The 20,787-nt window shown below is 26.8% G+C and overlaps 1 long non-coding RNA gene across 1 annotated transcript; it reads left to right on the forward strand.

Moving 5' to 3' along the window:
• The first annotated feature begins 305 nt into the window (after positions 1–305).
• LOC139426945 (uncharacterized) lies at positions 306–16,112 on the forward strand. The gene is made up of 2 exons (XR_011638080.2): positions 306–680; positions 15,744–16,112. It is a non-coding gene; the product is annotated as an uncharacterized LOC139426945 (long non-coding RNA).
• The last annotated feature ends 4,675 nt before the right edge of the window (positions 16,113–20,787 follow it).

Here is a 20,787-nt window from a genome sequence, read left to right on the forward strand (position 1 = left end):
GAGTATTTTCAAAAGCTTGTTCTTGTAATTAAAATTTTTGTTTTGGATAAACTTTTGAAATCAAAATAAAATCTGGTGTTAAATCAGTATTTTGATAACAAATTTAATTTTTTGGGTGAGATCCTAATATCTATGTGTGTTTTGACTCATACCCTATGAAATTTGTGTTTCTTTTTTTCTAATAAAATCATTTTTTTTCTAAATACAAAAAATCCTTCTCGCATTTTGATAAGAAGCATGTTAAAATCAAACACAATTTACACTGTTTGAGTTTTTTATCATATCTTTATTACACAATTTCAAGATGACTAAACCTTGATCAAAAGAATGTAGTTTCACAATCAATTAGAAAGTCACAGATAACACAAACAAAGACTGTTTTGGTTAGCTCAAGCGTAGTGATAATACTATGAAATCATGCAAATTTAAGCAATCATTTTCTTCGCCAGCTCTTTATTTAAAATGTTAATTTCTAAGCATTCAGATGCAGTAGGGGAGAGTGGGGTCAATTGTAACAGGGTACGATTGTAACAGAGAAAAAATTTCGAGAGTCGGGTTCTAGATTTGGTTCCTAGGTGGCGCACAAGGTGTATTTAATAAATCTGCATGTACTCCCCTGATGGCAACCATTTTTATGTACTTTTGAAAGAGTTACATCACGACAGATATTTTCACGCTACGTAAGTAATTCTTTTGGTATTAGAATATTATATTGTAACAAAGTAATTTTGTTTTAACAAATAAAAATTATTAACCGAATATGTAAGTGGACACCTTAATTAACATTAAAAAAAAAAGATTAGATTTGGTAATTAACTAGCATTGTTTTTAAGAAATGAAGCTGAAATGACGTCTTGGGGACGATTGTAGCAATAAGTAAAGGGACGATTGTAACAGCTGAAAATAAATAATCTTATGTTTACAAACCATTACTTAACTCTTTAAGAACCACCAATAGTTTCCTATATCATTTATATTATGTTGCATGTGCATTATTTTATTTGTCACCTTTCACAGCATAAATTAAAATTTTTAACCCCTTAAAGTTAAAAGTTTAACCCTTTAGGTCTCTGCTCATTATTATTTTTACTCCTACAATATCACTACTATTTTAATCAATAAAAAAATATATCACAACTATGATAATATGTATAATTAACTATGTTTTAGTTGAATTTATGAACTGTTACAATCGACCCCATAAGTGGGGACAATTGTAACAATTGCACGACTGTCAAAAATTGTTAATAACTAATATAATAACATTTAAGATAAGGTATCTATTTTTTTTCTAGTAGAGGATAGTCTACTTTACTCGTCTGTCAATTAATACTAATAATATATTGAATTTTTTGTTAGTTACAAATAATTAAGTAAAAAATGTTACAATTGACCCCACTCTCTCCTAGAGTGTGTGTAAATACACTTAAAAACTATAATACTGAATTCTTACTATTATAATATAAATTATTAAAACTCAAATCAATAGTAATATATTCAGCAATGACCATTATTTAAAAATAAAACTATTCTTGAAAACATTTCTTAAAATTTAGAAACAAATACTAGATTCTATTATAACATATTAAAATTTTATATTCATCTAACTTGAAATTATCTAACTTAAACTCAAGAAATAAAAGTTTTTGTTACATTCGTGATAGAGAAAATTTATTTCTAAACTTGTCTTAAAATTTCTGAAAGTATCGGATGCGAGAAAAAGTTAATCTTTTACGAAAATAAATTAAAGTCTGCATAGGCTAAAACAAATGTCAAAAGCACTACTGCATAAGTTTTTCAACAATATCTTCTAAGTGCTTCCTCTTGGCCTAGCTGACATTATATATTTTGAGTTTTATAGTTTCAGATTTTTTTTACAAATAAAAAAAACTTTTAAACTAGTTTTGAGATTTACTGCTTTAAATCTTGTTTTTGTAAACACTTATAACTACTCCTCTACTATATTTAACAGACCTAAGCAGGCGAGATGAATTTTTTTACTTATTTATACTTAAGGATTTTTTTCAAGTAAAAAGTTATGTTCTAGTAGTTTTTTTTAATTCTATTTAAGTAAGACTAAGAATAATAATAAGACATCTGTTTTAGCAGAATTTTTTCCTGGAATTTAGAACATTAATGGCATTTAAAATCGCACTGTGATCTAAACTCTGTTATTGAATATTTCTTAATGTAACGTGGTAGTGTACTAACAGTTAAAATGTTTTCAGTTCCATTTGCCACTTTATAATGCCTATAATCAGTATTAGTATGAATAAAATTGAAACTAGTAGTAAACTAGCGTGATAAAAGAACGAAATGGAATGGGACGAAATTAAAAGGTAAAGTAATTATCGCCTTGTTCTAAAAATTAATGTTTCGAATTTTGAAATCAAAATGTACTAATAAAACTAAAAATATTAATTAATTATTAAAATTTTGTGGTCAAATAGAAAATCATTGTTTTAGATCGAATTTCTAAAAACAAAATTAGATAGTTTTGTGCTTAGTAATTTAAAGGTTTATTTCTTTATTAACGTGTTATGAAAACACAGTGATTCTTGGCTTTAATTTCTTCTGTCTAGCATTAGGAAAGCAGATCTATATAATACTGAAATACAGATATATATGTAAAGAAATATCTTTTAAATCGGAGAAGGGAAGATATCTTGCCAAAGTCAAATATTGAAGGGAAATATTGAAGTTACCTAGTCAAATATTGAAGGGAATATGCTAACTGTATCTAGAAGTTTACACGAAATTGCTATAGAGAAGACATTCTGCCAACCAATTAACATTCAACTTCTGCCAACCAATTAACATATGCTGTGATGTTTAAGTGGTTAAGATTTAAGAACACGGATTCGATCTAGAGTAGCAGCTTGAAGTTCACCCAGCTTCAGATCGATAGATACAAGCTTATCTGGGAAGTAATGGCGGTATGTGTACAATGTTGACCCCATTGCCACAATCTTGTCATTAGTTACGAAATTGTGGAACCTTATTCAACATTAAGTCCCTGCCATCGCGAGATGTTCCGGAATGCTTTACTTTACCCTACAATAATGGAAGAGACACTTTCAGTTTTTACTTAGAAAATTATTTTAAACTTAGAAAATTATTTTAAACTTAGAAAATTATTTTATGTATTTAGAGGTGTTTAGGTCTTGCAATTTCTCATACTTATCAATGAAATTTAAAACTTTCGAACGTTTGACAGACCGGCAATAAATTACGAACGAAAAGCAGTGTTTTTAAACATCCTATTCGAGGAGATATGGCAATAAGTTTGTCCCTTGTTTCAATTACTTTGGCTTTTAAATGCAATAAGTGCATAAAATTTCGTAAGCCTAGCTTTAAATATTTATAAATAAATGAACATTTTTATAAAAATAAAATATTAAATTTCCCTTGAGTTTTTATACAATTATGTTTAAATGTAATATTTTCATAGTTTTATTGTGAATCGGGAAATTCATGTTCAAATTTCTCTTTTCAGAATGCTCATGGATCAAAAAAAATACTTTTATTTAGATTGTATTTTTTTTAATATTTTCATGCTAATACTATCAGTTTTTTTTCCTTCTCAAATACACTTTTTTGCATGAATCCCCTAATACTAAGATCAACACTTCAAAACTGCAATTGAATGTAATAAAAACTCATCATTAGATTTAAAATCTAAAATATTAAAAATAAATTATAAATTTAACTGCGTTTGCTACATTGATTAGGAAGTTTAACTAAATTTATTCGCAATCGGTACAGCTGAATTACAATCTCTTGAGTCCAGTCCTCAAAGAGCCTCAAGCTCAAACAAATTTCATTCTCGCAAAAGTTAGATAATTATATTGTTGCTATTATTCTGAAAGCTTTTTATTAGTTCAGTTGGCGATTATAATTTCACTATCCGAAATCATGATTCAATACATATACTTCCATTAACTACATTTAAATTTTTGAAAAAAAAAAACTTTTCAAATAACTCTTATGCTATTTAATGTATTATGCGAATAAATACACTCCAATAAATAATGCTTGGGTCTGCATAATCAGTCAGTCAACTAAATTACTTTTAAAACAATACATTAGAGGCTAATAAGTTGACTAATTGTTGAATCTTGTTTTAAATTGCGGTCTGTTGTGATAAATGGAGAAAAGTTTCGCTTTTAGAAATTTTGAATCTAATTTGTTATACGCGGATTCATAAATTACATTAACTTCCGATGCCGTAACTTTCTCTGTGACAAAGGTAAGTGAGATTGAATATTAGCGTACACTACTTAAGTGGGCAAAGTAGTTATGCAAATGAAATTATGGAACACATCTACTCGATCATCAAAAGAACCTAATTGAAATACCGAATGCAGTAAAACAAATTTCACCAAAAGCGTATTTCACTGAAGCATCCATGAAAAGGTTTTCATCACTATTATTGTGAAATAAATTTTAAATAATTAGATTAAAATTGCAAATAATTGATATTTATTCAAAAGGAATAGAATTTTTCAATAAGTATCAAATCTTTAATACAAAAGAATAAATATTCATTTTAAATTATTTCCACCTTTTTTGAGATATACCCTATCAGAAATAAAACTCTCACTTTTGATAATTCAGTAATCTTTGAACTATATTTCGTTAATTTTGAGAATTATTTCGTCAGGAAATCACGTGATTTGTACCGAAACGGGAACTCTCAAATGTATGAAAAATTTTTTTCCTCAAATCAAAACCACATCGTAGTAAATTGTGAGAAATTGTTAACTAGAATCAAAATAAGACCATCAAAACTAGAGCAGATCATCAAAAATAAAGTGACGAAAGAAGCCGATCGGGCTGCATGGTGGTCAAGAAGTTAGCCTCGTACCCGGAAGATTCCGGATTAGAATCAATCTTCGGGCATGTGTGTGATATGTTCATCTACTCCATTTGTTTTTCTTGTGTTATTAAAGGTAATATTGACCCATCTATATGGTACCCAGGATAAAGTGATTATTATAAAAGTTAGATGCATTAAACACTATGGTTGTTTTGGCAAAAATAGAAATGACGAAATATTTCTATACTATTGACGAAATTTGTCTTTTCAAAGTAGTAGGGAAAGTTATTTCGGCACTTTGGAGAGATGTTCGCTAGGAGGATATTAATGGAAATGGTTTCGTCAAAAGCTAAGAAAGTTTCGTGAAATCTAAGTATCCATTTTTTACAGCGTGTAGGATACTCAGAATCTTGATTTGGTTATTCAAATATTTAAAATTGTTGCGAAAACCAGGTTCTTGAAATCATCATATAATTGGTAGGATAGTCTTTGATGAAATTCAGTTTACAAAGCAAAGCAAACTTAAATCATATAGGAAAACAGCAAAGATGTATGGTGAATGATCGTGTTTCTTCCATTTTAATTTTCTATGGAAGATTAATGATAGAGTGTGACCGACCATTTTCTTGTTTTTTTACCTGTTTCCCTTACTTTGTGGTTAGCGAATTGTGAACGCAATCCGGTGTCGGCAATGCTTACAGTTTCATACTTGTTGTTTGTATCCGCCATTATTTTCCTCGTACCATAAGTTGATGCTCACTAACATCACTTACACTGCCATAAACCTAGGATTCTCGCATCTTCCAATGATTTTTTTTTGTTAAACGCTTCTATAATGTATCGTTACGCGATGAAAATTTAATAGGCACGAATAGTTCAAGAAATTGTAAAACAATGATTCTGTTTCTGGTTAAATTGGAAAATTTAATCTTGCCGCCATAATGTAATAACTTCATTTTTAAGTAACCGTTTCGATAGTTATATTTTTAAAGGGTTTATAAATGCACGCTTTTATAAACATTACATTACATTGTTATGAATTTTTTTAAACTATAATTACTTCCAGAAAATAAAGTACTGAAATTTAAATTAATAAACAAATATTAAATTGAATCTACGAATAAATAAATGTGCATAAAGACATTTCTGATTAAAAAATGAGAATTCTGGTGTTGGATGATTAATATTTATTTCTTCTCTAATATATTTTTCACATATAATAGAAGCAAAAGGAACATTATGGAGGATTCCTTGTCATGTTTCATTTAAGTATTTTAATAATACAAGGTTCTTATGCCTCGATTCTACGTAGCGGATAATAACGCTTATTATTTCCGTGTGATTTTGCTTTAACAAAACAAGATGAAACGTATACCTAAACGAATAAAAAGACACTTACAATTGTGATGTCTTACATAAACGTATTACTTATTAACATAAATTTCCAGTGTTGAACTGGAATGTGTTATTCATTTTGAGGCTACATCAATAGATTAAATTATATTCACCAGTAAAAAATGAAACGTTTTACATTGCTTACGATAAAAAGATAAAGATTGCTCTCACTGTCATCTCCTAGTGTAGAAGTTGGGTCTAAATTAGAAATCTTCATAATTTTTCTTCAACAGTTTTTCTTATTATTTTAAACTTATTCATTCTTTTAGTTGGTTATCTTACCAAATAATCACTTATCAGAAGTTATGACAAAAGCAATTCTTTTTTTGCTTTTCTTGTGTTCCATAGGAGTAAGAAAACTTGACAAATTTTAGAATACGTTACTACTACGTAATTTTACATTTTATTTCTGTCGAATTTATTGTTTTACCAAAATTAAAAAAAAAAATTATTTTCCATCATACAATCCTATCACATTTTTTTCATTATGTTCTCATTAGCTAAATTTCGAATTAGAAAAATTTCCATGTGATTTCATAAAAATAACTGAAGAGATATTTTACTTATATCAATTGAATTCAGTAAAGAATGCTACAACAATACTTCAAATCATGTTTCAAATATAAAAAAAAACAATTCAAATTCCAATTAAAAGAAAGTATTTGACAAATATCTTAGCGAAAATCATTTGTTTTTCTAAATTTAGAAACCTTTACTCCCATTACAATAAATAAATATGAGTTTTTTCTATGAAAAAGTAAAGAGAATGATTTAAACAAATTTGTTGGAAAAAAATGAATGTAAATACCTTACTTGTACTTTCTGACTTTTATATGTCATTCATTATCCAACGCAAATAAAACAGTTCATTCATATTTTCTCAAATTTATGTATTCTCCACGTACAATACAAAAAACCTTCTTCTTAAGTCAAGTTAAACTTTAGTATTTTTAATTAAGCTTACCAATTTGTTTTTTTACACGAGCGTTTTCTCCCAAAAGGTAAATAAATCTTTTGAAACATATCACGCTAACTTTTAATCGCAAGCTATCCAACTAAGCTTTTTTTGTTATTTAAAACTTATTTTAATTGAAATATTGACACATTAATATTAGCCGTAATTTCTTTAAAGATAAAATTAAAAACATTATTTCAAAAAATAATCATGATTAAAAAAGTATGAAAAAAGTAGACAAGATTGATGGATTTATTATCCATCCAGAAACTTTGAAAAATGCTAAATGCATGCATAATTTAATACATAAGCCGAGAAAAATATGTAATAGTCTTCCTAATGAAGAATATACACTTTGCATCTAATTTAAATATCGTATTTGTTCTTTAATTACCTCTATCCTCTATTAAGTGATTATTTCAATAAATACATTGACCAATATATATATATATATATATATATATATATATATATATATATATATATATATATATATATATATATATATATATATATATATATATATATATATATATATATATATATATATATATATATATATATATATATATATATATATATATATATGGTATATTAACAATGGGTATCTATCAGGATTACTAAACATTATAAGAATCTCGTTTTTCTACAGTACTTGCGCGAAATCACGGACTTGAGCGTGCAAGTTACTACGTGAAAATGATAAATCTATTTATAATCAGATTTCTTAATTGATTGTTATAATATTGAATACGTTTGGATTTATACTTACTGCTTTATTCTAAACATCAAAATATAGTTCTCGAATGCAGTGATGTATTATCAATTTTACTATGAGAAAGTCTGTATATCGAATAGACAAATCATCAATTACATCTTTATTTTATTCAACAAAACTTAGCGAAATAAACTCTTTCATAATTAATGAATTATCCCATAATATAACATTTAAGTATGGAAAATTGTAATGAATTATATTTAATCCGCAACGTTTCTTTTAAATGATCAATTAAGAACTTAGGAACTTTGGATATGCTAATGAGATGTATGATAATTTTATCTATTTAGTAAAAATCACTTGATTACGTTTTGGAAAAGTTGCCAACTTTATCTGTAATTTTCGAGAATAATGTTAATACTGAAAGTTATATGCTATTACATACTAAATTATAAGCTACATTTAAAAGGAATTATAAAAAGAGTTCATTTTACCAAATAACTCTAAATATATTTTAATGTCATCATTTAAAAAAATATTTTAGGAACTAAATTCATTAAGTCATTTGAAATTAACTATAGTCTCTACAGCAAATGCTGCATTTTGCGAAGCCCTCAAAGCAAAAAATTAATTTTCTTGTTAATTTATTTAAACAATTCAATAAAATTTAATTTCCTCGTTATTAACGCTTCATAGCTGTGACTTAAATAAATATCGTCTTTTATGTAAATAAATTTTTTAAAAAATCAAATAGAAGTAATATAATAAAAAAAGAAAGAAAAATTCTTTTAATTTATTGCTCTTCAAATTTTTATTAAGTTTGCAAATAATTATATTTCCTCAACTCTGCGTTTGATAAATAATCAGTACTTTTCTCGACTTTATTAAGTAAGTGATTTAGAAAATATTTTCGAAAAACGAACTAATTTTTATTTTACAATTACATAGTATAATTATCTATTATAATAAACTTTGTAGGCATAATGTCGCATAAATATCCAGATTCTTTTCTTTATAATTTTACACTTTTCCATAAATAAGCTTCTTTACTGTAAAATCACAAAGCTTTTAATGATTGCATAAATTTCTTATCTTATTAGAAAATTAAGAACAACTGAGCGTTTATCGTTTCGACAGGATTGTAGATTAATTTTTCCTTATTATGTAAACTTTTAAATAAATAGCATAACATAAAAAGAGCTTAAGAAAAAAAGAGACAGTGTCTTAAAGCGTTTCAACCACATAAGTAAAAGGAAATTAACAAATTTTTGTTTAAATATGGTTTCATAGTTTCTGAAGAAAAAAGCAATTTCTTTTAATTTATTTTATAAATAATTTATTTCTATTTCTATGCAACAAAATAATTTACTGTATTTAAAATATTAAAGATGGAAAATTTTGTATTATGTCATTCTTTTTCTTTACATATTTGATTAATAATTATTGCATGCATTCGAATATTTTTATCTCTATTATACAATTATTAAAGAGGAGAATTATTTTTCCCACGAATGTACATCAAAAGTATATTTCGTAAATTTTTATTTGTGTGTAATTAAATAGGAAATAATTAATGCTTATGTCTACTTCTTAGGAGAAGTCTAACAAGTAGGTGTCCTAGTCATAGTTCTATATATAGTTATCGAATATTTAATACAAATTTGTTCCTCGTTTCAACAAAGATGGCTATACGTAACCACATGCATATACATAATGCATGTGTAAAACATGAACAGACGTAACCACAGATTATTATACATATTTCTTATCTCCATCGCTACACTTTCTAGAATTAAAAATTTTTTTTAGTGCTTCTACTGTTAGGATTAATTTTATATAAATAGCCTCTATTTCAATACTTTAGGTACTGTACCTATATTTTCCTTATTTACAAGTTCAATAGTCTTACTGGTATTGTTTATTTTCTGTAGTTACCATCCTACTAGCTTAACAAGTATCTTATATATTTTATAAACATTTTAATATATTTATTGAAATTTTCTCCATATGCATATTTGCTACTTAATAATATAGCATTCACTAGGATTTAAATTCCTTTTTAGATACTGATAGCTAATTTATTAACAATTTACTCATTTCTACAGTTGCTAGGCATTTTATTTCACTTGAATTTCCTAATTTATACAGTTATTTAGTTTTACTGGAATAATTTCCTTTTTTTATCCTTTGAATCAAAGATAAAAGTAAACTTTAGATTAGTTGAAAAAACTGAGGCTCCAGAAGTTAATCTGAAATATTTTTTTTTCTTTTCGATATCTAAAAACTTTCTCAACACCAGATGCATTTTAATATTTTTATCTTTCTACCGATATTTATAATATAGAAAAAAAGGAAAGTGCATACGGAATATCAGAAATTCCAGAAATATTCAATAGAGTTCTCTGTGGAAAATCCAGAACCGAAACTGCTTTACCATCAAAAGATGATATGTCTATGCCCTAGGGATCAGAGAAAGCCGAGAGATTTTTATCTATTTTAAACTTTAGAATTTTGAAGGAAATATTCTTAAAAGTTTCGTGATCTAGTTGTTGTAAATAAATTCGAAATGCATTTAAACTCATATGCGTAAGAGTTTTCTTACTTTTGTCCAAAGCAAATAAGACTCTCTTTGTGTTGAATGACGTCAGTTCTTTACTTTGTAAATGATATCATCTCTACCTTCAAATCAAATACTAAGTTACATCTGAATACATTTTTTAGCTTTGAGAAAAAGATGATGTGCTTTATCTTGGCAAACATTGAAATCGGTTGCATGCCAAATGTATAAAAACCTATCCTAGATATTTATATTTTTTATCTTACGAGACATTGTAAGATGACATACTTCCCTACATTAGGCGATGTAAATAAGAATAAGCGTTTAAGACGAATGCAATTTTTAAAATTTTCTGCACAATCATTCAAGTTCTGGCGCAGTTTTGCATATTGTTTAAAAATTGTTAACTCACATAGATAAAAGTTCATCTGTTCGTAGAAAATTAAACTTTTTGTCGACGAGGCTTGTTCTTTATTTAAAAGAAAGGAAATCCTTTATATTTTAAATTTACACATAAACTCACATCTGACTACATATTTATTATTATTTTGTTACTAATATTAGAAGACGAAATGTTTCTCTTGACAAACGATGAAATCTATTTTATGGAAAATTTATAAATATTAAATCAAGTATTTAATATATCTTCATACTGTCAAATTGAAGGAGGGGTCCATTATGCCCCATAGTTCATTTGTTCTATTTCATTTATCTTCTTACGAGCAAATAGGAGAAGGGGTCCATAATACCCCATAGTTAATATTCTATTCATAATTTTTTTCAATATTTAACTGTTGTTCTTGCTATATTGAGAAACAATATGGTCAGAACTACCAAAATATGATAGATTTTACAGTGTTTCTGGTTTTACGGGAGCGCAAAGCTTAGAATTTTTTTTACAGTTCGCTTTGGTAATGACTTTTGCAAACCTAACAATAAATTATGGTTTCATAAGTGATAAAATTTGTTAAATATCACCATACTTGGTAAATTTATTTTGATACTTAATGCATGGCACTGAAAACTATTAATTTGGTTATATTTACTTCCCAGTTTTGTACTTTTTTTCTCCAAAAAGTGTTAGAATTAAAATCATGATTTTGATAACCAGAATTTCTGGTAAACTGTTACCATATGAACGAAAAAATTACCAAATGAATGGTTTAGATACGGTATATTTTGGTTTCATTTACCAAAATTATGTTCTTTATTAAAAACAAAATTTAATAATACAGTACGGTAGTAATTTTCTTACAATTTTCTTCCCGTATAATATGAGTTCATAACAGAGGCATTCTTTTTCCACTTATCAACTTCTGAAACTATTTCAAGATTTAGACCTCGATTTTTACACTGGGTTAAGTAACCTGTTCAATTTTTAGGTGCATAAACCGAACTTCGCAATTTGCATGTTTTTATTTTATTATCATATATATGTTCTACTTTATTTCCCCTGTGGAACTTTTTTTTTCTCGGCCTGAAAAATATACGATAATTACACGTTTATAGTTAATTTTCATAATAAACCACACTTCCTAATTCGTGTAAAAAAAGCTTTTTTTTTGCTTTATATTTTATTATTTATCTTTTCTACTTTTTTATTTACAGTAGTTAATATAACTTAGGCTAATAAAATCCCCGATTATTACACGACTATAATATAATTAATTAAACGTTCATTATAAACTAAACTTCGCAATATGTGAAAAAATATTTTTATTTTATTATTTATCTTTTCTGCATTAACATTTAATTAATATAATAATTTTTCTTGGGATAGTAAAATATACGGTTATTATACGGTTGTGAACTAAACGTGTGTTTGTAAAAGTACTTTGAGAAAACTCGAATAGAAAAATTAAGTGTTGACCATTATTATGAACAATTACGTAATTAAAATAATGATTTTATATTGTGCAAATGATAATTTATTATCTGTTATTCACAATGCTGCAAATTAATGTAATGATTATGTAAATTAATATTAATATTTCATTTAAATTGTTTTCCATTTAATTTAAAAATTGATTTATTACAACAATTTTATAATCACGGAAAAGAAAAATTTCATTTCCTGTGCAATAAATTATTACAATCATGTGAGGTGATTGAAAAATTAATTATAATTAAACTAATAAAATACCATTATTTAATACACCACTAATTTAATAACTGATTGTTATGATTGCTGTTAAAGAAAGAGAATTAAGATTGAAAATTAAGATTAGATTAGATAAGATTGAGATTAAGTTTCATAAATAAATTATAGTTTCCAATTTTTTAGTGTAAAGTTCGCATAAAATAATATGAATAACCTTGAAAGGGAACATATTTCATCTTATCATAATTATAATTTGAATTTAATTACAAAATTCAGTACTTAAACATTCATTTTGAAAAATATTTTTTTCTAATTAATCATAAGTATTTTGAATTAAAATTTTATTTTTTTATTCCAAAACTGAAACCATATTGTGAAAAGATAAAAAATGAATTACGAGATTGAAAAATACACCATATCTTTAAGAAACTGTTTTAAAAAACATTCTCTATTCAAAGCATGAAAGGAATAAAATTTGTTTCTTTTTAAAGTTATGAAAATAGCTCATTTAATGTATTTAAGTCATTGTTCCAAATTCTGAAACGTGATTAAGGAGCAATGACATTGAATAGTAATTATACTCTAAAAGAGTAAAGCTTTATAAATTTCAACTAACTTTTCGTTTCTCCATCTTTTCAAACCTGCTCCACGTTCAATTGACTAAAAATGACTAATTTGTTAATTGAGGTAAAATCACGTATTTTTAGATTCTTTGAAATTAAAATGAAACTGCAAGGAGAATACTTTACAAAAATTTGTAGACATATATATTTATTCATTTATTATAAATTAGTGAAGCAAAATCGTCCTTTTGAAACCTAATTATTATTATATTAATTAACGAAAATGCGCGATAAAAATGAAATAATTTCAATATCGCACCATTTTGTGTTTTCTTTTTTCTTCAATCAATATAATATAATAAAATTTATTTAACGACTGACAGCAATTATTTTATCAGTTCAGTTTAAATGAAAAGCAAAGGAATGCTCACATAGTAAAAATAATCAACTTAATTGACAAAATATCCATATTACCTAAAGCTAGTTGTATGAGAAATTAAAACCCACTAAGTATTACGACTCTTCACTGGCAATTTTTTTAAAATCAAATTTGAAATATAATGTATACATCCTGAACATAATATCTAGGAACTTTGCTGCAACCTTACAAAGGTGTTACATTATACCATGCTACTGGTATAATAGGTAATATTTTAATCTAAACTCAATTACGTGACAGCACAGGGAAGGCCAAAGGCTTCTGTGCCTATCCCAGTTTTCTTGAAATGGTCTCTGGGATGCAAGAGTAGATGTTCTGGTTGGATGGTCAGTCGAACTGGGAAATTTTTGTGTTTAGTCCCCAATCAAGCTCGGTACTCATTTTATCGACTCATGGAAAAGATGAAAGGTTGAGTAGATATTATGTTCTTGTAATAAATATCGAATATAGATTTATCAGATTCGTATTAGTCTGAAAAATTGAATAATTAATAATAACTGTAACTTTATCGGTTCAGATTTTGAACTATTTCTTATAAAAGACAATCATATTTAAGAAAATTCTGAATTATGCTTAAATCGAGAGCATATTTTTAGCTCTATGTTTAATGTATTCTGATAGAAAATATTGCGTAACGACTAACTGAAAAACCGGTGAAACATTTCCCCCTCTCAAACTTTAAACATACTTAAATTTCATATCGACTCTTAACTTACATAGCTCCAAAATCAAAACACCTTTTTCACCTATATTTTTAAATTTAAATAAACTAAGCGAAATTTTTCAACCACAAATAGAGCTCTTTTTCCACCACTCACATAAATATTTATACTGATGTTCGTATTATCATATAAATGTTCGTAGGCATATTTTATTCATATTTTATACCACCATTCATCCGACTTACAGCGTCGAACAAAATCGATATCATTTTAACAGATGTCTTTGACTGATATCTATGCTAAGATCTAAAAATGGTTTTTACAAACCCATCACAGGCCACACACTACAAGACATCGCATCCGACGGTGACTAGACTAATATAAAAGCGTCGACATAGGTTGAGTTTTCAGCAACAGGGTGGTGTCGTGGAAACCTGCAACAACTCGGATCTCTCTTTAGTGGCTGAGAAACAATCAATCTTGGAAAGTCGGCTGGAGTCTTGCCAGCCAGAGATAACTTGCTAAAGAGAAGGCGCTTAATATTTCTCTACATTGTCCATTCTCTTTTGCGGAGTGTGTGGGCATCAGAAGGAGAAGTATTTCTCGGCTTTTCTGAGATCATTTCTAAGAGTTCAATTAGCAGCGATAATACACTCTTTTGAAGAAGGTCTCTGATGAGAAGATGTCTGGAGCTTTTGAAGGATATGGAGACACTAATGTATTTAATGCGAATATGGAAGTTTATTTTAAAGAATCGGGTAATTTGCCATTTTAGTCATCTGATCTTTATGCATTAATTCAAATCTCATCACTCAATTTTTTACTTTATTATAAAATCCAAATTTAAGAAACATTTTTAGTAAGATGCAATAGAAGACATGTTATATTTATGTATGGAAGAAAGGGGCACCTTTGGACTGGGAATGTGCATTTCAAAGTGTATGTTTATAGTTAAAAATATCATTTGGATACAGGTAGGTATATGATTTTTTTTTCTCCATTGAAAGCAATTCAAGTTCAGTTCAATCCTATTCTTGAATGCTGCAGTATGAAAAAGGTAAGCATTGTTTTTCACTTTTGAAATTAAAATTATGAAAATAAAGTGACAAGCATATAGATTAAGTTATTTAATTTTATTGTTTTAATTCTTTGAAAAATACTGCATTTTAAGCTGAAGTTTTAATTATTAGATTAATTTTATTAATACATTTACCAAAAGTATGATAAATACTTGCTTATACAACAGTTATTTTTAATCGAATGGGGTACATTAAAATGTAAAGAAATACAAATTAAACACATTAGAAAGTATCCTTATGTAATTTATTTTAGAATTTTAAATTGAATCTCCTTTAAACAACGACATTATTATTCATTTATTAATTTAAAGAATAAAGTTTTATATATTAGTCTTTTAAATGAACAAATAAAATAGACACAAAGCCAAAAATGCATTGATTTGCATTAATTTCATTTTAACTGTATTTTTGCCACCACTTTCAAAAAATATTAATTTTATTTTTTTTAATTTCAGGTAAGCAAAGAAATTGTTTGAACTTACTTTGAAAGAAGGGAATACGCCAAAATGTATAAAAGAAAATCGGAAAATGCTGAATTAAAGCAACAGAGAGGCAACAGCATTAAGACTTGCAGCACACAAATGGAAAGGAACCGTAATGGAGCACCATGTCACGTCATATAATTTTTTATTCATTTAGAACATTTTATGTTTTATTTTACAAATTTCAGTTATGTATGAGTACTTCCAATGCACTGTTTTATTTATAATATTGGATTTATTACAAAGGTTTCAAATATGAAAAATATGGACTTTATAAAAAAAAATGCTCAATGCTCACTTCTCCTATTTATTGAAAATATAAAGTAAACTTTTTTGTTTCCATTTCGTTGCCTTGTTATCCGTGTTTTCTTTCTCTTCTAAATACATTCAAATTTAAAGATAAGAAATGGTTACCTAAAATATTTCTTGTTCCAATAAACCATTATTTTTCAAATATACTTTTCTTACATGTTTTCAATAAATTTAGTTAAAATTTAATAAAATATCCACAAAGTTTTATTAAAAGGATCCTTCTTTCCTTTTCTGACGATTTTTGTGAAATAAATATACTTGAATAAACTTCTAATTAAACATTTACTTGTTCTGAAACTGAAATGATAAAAATAATAAATACTAAGAAGAACTTCAAGTTTGCATGTTATTCAAATTTTAAAAAGTATTTAAGATGTCTAATACTAACGGTAAAGTAATTCAGTTGTAAGAAGTACCAATTAAACTCATGAATAGGTAAAAAGAAGAACTATTTAACATTTTAGTCATAAAAACTTTTATTTAATTTTCTGACGTTTCATTTATTTGTTTATTAATCATTATTTAACGTTTAATTGTTAAGATCACATGATATTATTTGATTAATAAAAATTGTTTAATTTTCTTTAAATTATCCATGTTATAACATATTTTATTTTAAAATACGACATGGCAAAATACCTATTAAAACAATGTGATCCATTTTCAAATAATAAAATTACATCGTATTATTCTCATTAATTTTAAATAATAAACTACTTAAGTGTCTTAATTATAAAACTGAATTAAATTTTTCAAGGAAAATATAAATTCTATATAGCGGTTGCAGATAGCAAATTAAAGTGAAATCACATTTATCTAAAATTGCTGCCACAAATTGATAAAAAATTGAAGAATAGATCATCTGTGATTAATCCCTCAGTTCTAATCCATCACGCTTAAGTGAAACATAAGAAAGTTTATCTGAAGTCTTTTCGAATAGGAGCCATAATGGCATCTAATTCGTCTTTACCATTGACCTTATTCCGAAGTTTGACTGAGATTTCATCGAAATATATATTCTGATAAGTTTGTGCAGAAAATGATATAAGTAGAGGCTATATAAAAACTTATTTATGACTGAAATAAGTTATATAGTATTGTCTATGGTATTATTCAAAAATAAGATTTGCATTTAGATTCAAAAATAAGATTAAGATTTTTTTTTTATTTGAAAACCTTAACTTTTAAGGCAATATCATTTCTTATCTAAAATTTTCTTCCGATAAAAGCTGAAACTAATGATAGCCGTAAAAATATATACAGTAGATTCCCGATTATCCGAGTTAATGTGGACCACGACTAACTCGGATAACCGAAAAACTCGGTTAAAACGAAGAGTATAAAAAAAAGAAAGAAAAAGAATTGGTATAAATGTAATATATTTAGGAAATATAAAATTTATACGAGTATACCACATGTAATCCCTATTATTATTAAAAAGCTTACTTGAAAAAACTTAAAAAGTATACTTTGCGAGAATTAAAGAGTTTTTACTTAAAAAAAGTCCTTAATCGTTTTTTTGTTTTACATAACTTTGGTGCTTTTCTGCAGCAATGTTCCGCCATTTTTTAGGGATAACAGGAAGGCTGGTGTCGCCTCTTTTCGTTGTTCTATGTACTCAGTAACATTTTCGACAGCTTTAAGTTCATCTGAGTGAGAGATTTTTATATGTTGATTTTTATCGTCACTGTCTTCATCATCTTCGCTAGGTTCATTTTCATTATTGACGATATTAACGATCACTTCATGGGATCAAGTTGTTAGATTTTGTTTTCCCGAGTGTTTGGAAGATAAAATTCAGATTTATTTTTCTGCGGTATTTTAAAAATAAAAAATGAACTAGAACAAAAAAATCCTTAAAATATTTGATGGCTCGGTTAAAGCGGAAACTCGGATAACCGGGGCTCGGATTATCGGGACTCTACTGTATATATATTCGTTTTCAGCATTTAAAAATTTAGTATTCCTCCAAAATGAGCTAATAATTTCGTACTATTTAATAATTAAATTCATATCACTTTAATTCTCATCGCATTAAATACCTAATAAATATTTTTTTCAACTTAATCGTATTTGAGTGGATCAATCGCTTTTCTAATAGACACGTTTGAATGAATCAAATTTTCTTAATATAGTTTTTTCTATAACTGCCTTAAAATATTTGCCGTCATTGCAGCAAAGAATAAACTATCTAATAGGTACATTAATGTTTTAGACAATTGCTTGTTTAAGAGTATTTAACTGCAAATTGTTTAAGTATTCCTAATTTAATGGTATTTACAAGTAATATTTCTCTATCATGAATTTTTAATACAATTCTTTGTTATTATTAATTATATTTTATTTTGATTATCATTTAAAATAGAAAGTATAAAGCCAAAAGGGTTATTTTTTTATGTTATAAAAGAAACACACAGTATTATTTTCTTCAGCATTTTCTGACACAGACACTAACATTTGATTTCACAAATATTAAATGGTCAATAAGTTATTATTTGTTTTATTAAAATTTCGATAAAAATACTGTATTTAGCCTAGGTGGGCCGTTTGGCCACGCTTGTCGTATTATTTCTGAATCATTTCGATGAACCAAAATTTAAATAGGAACTACAATAAGCCGTTTTCCTAAACTCAAATGAATTTGACGACTCGAAAGTATCTGCTGGATTATATTACTGCACATTTTAATGACATTTTTGCAGCAATATTCTTTATAAATATAACATTTATGCTTAATCCCATAGATAAAAAAATATATATCTTAACAGGATTTATATTTGGAATAATATAAACAAGACATTAAAAAAATATGAAATAAAGCAAAACTCCCAATTTTCATTATATAGTCCATAAATTGCAACGTATATTTCATAAAGTTTAACTCGTAGTTCTAAATTTACCTTAGTGAGTTAAATGACTGTTTTTTTAAGCTACCATGAAAATAACGATAGATTTATTTAATATGATTGAATCCTATTATTTTTATAAATATATTAGTCTCGGTACATATAAATATTGACCGAATTTTTAATATTTTTAAGGGTTTAAAATTTCCATCCTAGCTATTTGTTTAAAGCAAATAAGTTAAAAAGTTAGATCAATGATTATTAAGAGTATGTTTTTGTAGTTAAGCAAAAAATTGTCATTTAAATTTATTAAAATTAGTTCAACTATTTCAGGAATGAAACCTGTGTTAATATTAATTTAAATTGAGCAAAACACATTTTATTTTCATTTTCCAATATACCATTTACTGTTACAGCAGGGTAGCTTGGTAAGTAGGATTTTAGGTCCAAGCCTACGAGGTCGTGAGTCCGATCCCCGCCAGTCAAGGACTCACCTTGTAATAAATAGTGACTGGTGCACTTTTAATCTGTCGAGTCACACAGTCCTCGATGTTTCCATAAAAAAATCACAATTAGTAGTCTCATTAATAAATGCACCTATATGAGACTGCTAGAAAAAAGAAATTCAATAATTCTAGAAGACATTCATTGTTATGGCGATATGTAATTCCTTACATTCATAATTATGACGATGTGTAAAACAAAAACATACATCACAACATTCACACAGAAACATGTATAATTCGCGATCGTACATACATGAACACACAAAAAGAGAATCATATGGTCTATGAATACAAAGAAGCAGAGAATAAGTAAATATCCTTCGAATGGTCTAGAATTATAACAAATTTCACTAATTTCATTATTTCTAAATACTAATTAATTATATGACATTAATTAAGTCTCAATTAATTATGCAGCATTATTCAAATATTAGTTTAACTAATCATACCCCTAAACTACATTTTAATTTAGTATGGTTATTACTGACATGAGTTTGTTTACGAGATCGCCATGTTTATCTACTCCCTTAAAATAATTGATAAATTTTTAATTAATATGGTTCCCTTAGAATAATTGTTTATCGAGAGATTAATTCATATAAAAACTACCTAATGAGTAAATTAATAATAAGAAGAAAAGAGCAAAAATATGTACACAACGAAATTACGTAAAAAATTAATGCAGATATCATTATCTTAATTAAAAAGAAAACAAAGAAAGAAATCTGAGTCCCTACATGAAAAAAAAAGTTTTCTCGTCAAAACAAAAAGGTAAATATTTCTTTCATTTTCATTCAAACTCTTCAACAAGTCGTCTCATTAATAAGCGCCCCCATATGAGACAGCTAAAAATAGGCATTTGATTAATTCTAGAACATAGTTGTGACGTTGCGTAATGATTCGCAGTCCACACATATTCCCTTAAGACGTCCTTTCTAGATGGAAAACAGAGGGAGCAGGGGGGTATCTCATTCCAATGTTCTGAGCTTATAAACAACTTTTCCAATTTACTAAACCACGCCCAATAAATTTTTGATGTTATTTCTAGGAGTTTTCTTTAAGCACAATGTTCTCTCTGCAAGACACAACAGAAATTAATAATGTTCAAGGGTTGAGGATTTCTTTTGTTTTAACTGTCATAACCGTAACTGTAGCTAAAATGAGTGATTGTTACATAAATAGAGCACTCTGCTTCTTTTAAACCATTAACTTGTTTATATTTCTGTATGATTGATTTTTAGCATAAATCATTCGTATTTTATTTGCATTAGTAAGTCTTATCTTGGATCGCATAAATATTTTTCGCCTCTAATTATGCTAGAAATCATATTGCATAAAAGAAAATAGAACATT

Source organism: Parasteatoda tepidariorum, chromosome 3, assembly GCF_982258835.1.
Source record: "Parasteatoda tepidariorum strain Cologne lab strain chromosome 3, Ptep-v5.0, whole genome shotgun sequence".
In the NCBI taxonomy this organism is placed as follows: Eukaryota; Metazoa; Arthropoda; class Arachnida; order Araneae; family Theridiidae; genus Parasteatoda; species Parasteatoda tepidariorum.